The sequence below is a fragment of the Protopterus annectens genome, chromosome 8.part1 (genome assembly GCF_019279795.1).
Source record: "Protopterus annectens isolate FY-2018-M chromosome 8.part1, PAN1.0, whole genome shotgun sequence".
Taxonomy (NCBI): domain Eukaryota; kingdom Metazoa; phylum Chordata; order Ceratodontiformes; family Protopteridae; genus Protopterus; species Protopterus annectens.
The window spans coordinates 542,800,389-542,803,530 of NC_056742.1; positions in this window are offsets into that span (position 1 = coordinate 542,800,389).

The window sequence follows — 3,142 nt, forward strand, 5'->3', positions numbered from 1 at the left end:
GCATCTTGCAAACACTACAAGATGAACTAACCCCCCACCTAATTAAGCTTTTCAACCTCAGCCTCTACACAGGCTACATGCCCATACAATGGCACATAGCAACAGTTATTCCACTCCACCAAGGTGGAAACACAACTGACCATGGTAAGTACCACCCCATAAGCCTGACTAGCCTAGTCTGCAAAGCTATGGAGTGCATCCTCATGGCACTCATTAACAAAGACATTGGAAACCTCCAAACACTTGACCCAACCCAGGTCAGCTTGGTTGAGTGCTGATCATGCCTACTGAACCTGTTTGACTTCTTACAGACAGTCACCAAGGTGTTAGATGAGGGGAGAGGTGGTTCACACATACTACCTGGACCTTGCCAAGGCTTTTGACACCATTCCCCACTGGTATTATTAATAAACTCACCAGCCTGTACATGAACCCATACATCACAGGATGGGTTGCCAACAGGCTTACACACAGAACCCACATGGTAAGAATAGCAGCCTCCAGGTCCAACTCTTAACCAGTCACAACTGGTGTCCCACAGGACTCAGTCCTGGGACCCCTACTGTTTGGCATATACTTCTCAGAGGTACAGGCAAACACAGGTGGACTACGGCAGACCATGTTTGGCAATGACTGCAAACTGGGAGCCATAGTTGACAGCCCAGCTGACACAGACATCCTTCAAAGGGCCTCACAGAGACATGGCATCAAGCTAAGTGCCACAAGCTGCATGGTCATTCCATTTGGGAAAAACTAAACACCCACATATTAACACATAAGTGACAGCCACCTTAATACAGACGAGGTAATAGGGGATCTGGGGAATAAGGTAGATAGTGATCTCTCCTTTAACAATCATATCTCCAAAGTAGTAAGGACATCCTTCTATGTAGGCCATCTGATTACTAAAGGGTTCGCATCTAGACATACTGAGGTTATAGTGCCCCTTTACTCGTCACTCATCAGTCCCATCATAGAGTATGATAACCCATTTGGGATGTACCTCAGAAGACACTTCCGACAGCTGGAAGGTCCATGAACGTACCTTGCCAAGAGGATTACTGGTGTCAAACATATGTCCTATACAGCCAGACTGAATAAACTCCTGCTTTACTCAATGGCATCTCGTTTACTCAGAGATGATCTCTGCTGATCATGAAAGCCATGTCCAACTCAGGCTTAATGGATATGCTGTACCTATGGGAATCCATGTCACAGTGAGCCATACGCTGTAGTGAGCTAAACCTTGCCACAACAATAACCAGAACATGCTGGAGGGACAGATTCCTGTCACAGAAACTCCCCATGCTTTGGAACAACATCCCTAATTACATTATACAGAGCCCCTCACTAACACTCTTCAAGAGAAACCTTGAAGAGTGGATGGGGAACAGTAGATACACCCCAGGGATCCCACCATTGGCTCTGCTCCACAGAGGGACAGTTAATTAATCAATGGGGTGGCAAAAGCTGACACATTTTGGCTATGCTTATGAATGCCCTTGGGCAGTTACCCAAGTACCTACCTATGAACCTATAAACCTATACATACAGTATCAGCACATGCTGATAGCTTAATTTACTGTTCAGGTGTTGACTTACCTTGTGCCAATAGCAGCTGTGTGTGCAATAGTTGAGGGCTGCCTATGTTGGATTCACACAGTAGACTGTCTATACATGACAATTTACAGGTAGTCTTGTGTGTGTGCCATCCATTTTTACTGTGTGTGCAGGTGGAGAAAAGTGTCAGTTCCTAGGTGCCTACACTGTCAGTGTGTGTGCCATTTGTTCTCTCCTTGCCAAGGCATGAGCATTCTGGGCACACCTCCATCTGCCTACTGGGGCTGGCTCAGGGTGTTCATGGTCTGAGTACCTCTGTGCCTGTGGGGCCCTTGGCAATGGTGGTGGGCTGTGAGGACCTTCACCATTCTGTCCCTGTTGCAGCTGTTTCTGCAGGACCATACTGTGTAGCATGGCACATACTATGAAGATGTGGGCACATGTGCCTGGAGAGTACTGCAAAGCTCCACCAGATGTGTCCAAGCAACAGAACCGTGATTTAAGCATCCCAAACACATCCTCTATGATGATTCTGGTTTGCGCATGTGCCTCATTATGGCGTTCTTGTATGGGTGTGTGTGCATTTCTGATGGGAGTCATCATCCATGGTTCCAGTGTATAGCCAGCATCCCCCACCAGGTGGCCATTTGGGATGTCCCCCCTGGCAAATACCTGATACAGCTGTGAGGCATGCCAGACGTGGGAGTCATGATAGCTTCCAGGGCTGCCAGCACACACATCCATGATAATGCCCTGGGCATTGACACGACCTGGCAGTTGATTGAGGGATATCTGTTGTGGTTTATGTAGTGCCTACCCTGCTCACTGGGTGGTGACTTGATGTGTATGTGCGTGCAGTGTATTGCACCCAGTACCTCCGGGTATTCTGCCCCACGGTGGAAGAGACGCATATTACTGGCCATCTCCTCCTGCATTCAGGGGAAGTATATGCGCTCACTATCATGTGGTAACATGACACCCAGAAACTGGTGAAGTACCCTGGATGCTGATGTCTGTGAGATCTCCATGATATCTCCAGATGGCCTTTGAAAGGTACCTGTGGCTAGTATTCTCAGGCTTACACATACCTTCGTATCCACTGGCATGGGTTCCCCTCTGTTTGTTCTGGCTCTGAGGTGTGGCCGGCACAGCTCCACAAGTTGCTGTAGGGTGTCCCTGTCCACCCTGTAATGCTCTACTATCTCCAGATCATGTAGCCCCTGGTAGTTTACCCTGGGTCTGAACACTCTTCTCCTGGTTGTCAACATCATCCTCCACACCACCTTTAGTCTCCAACACATACTGGTGCATCAAAGTTATGGCAGCCCCTAACATGTACATATTAAAAGTTCCCCGTATGTATACACCAATGGTGCAGAGTGTATGGGAATACACAAGTGTGTGTGAGGTGCTTTCACACTTTATACTATTGTGCTATGGATGCTGCTGATGTCATTGGCTGTGTATGAGCAATTCCAGCTGCAGGGTATCTTAATTATGGGTTTTACAGTGAGTACTGCAAGTGTGGGGCCTGTAGTGTGGAGTTATGCTTGTCTGCCTTGCTTAATCTGTTGCCCTTTAA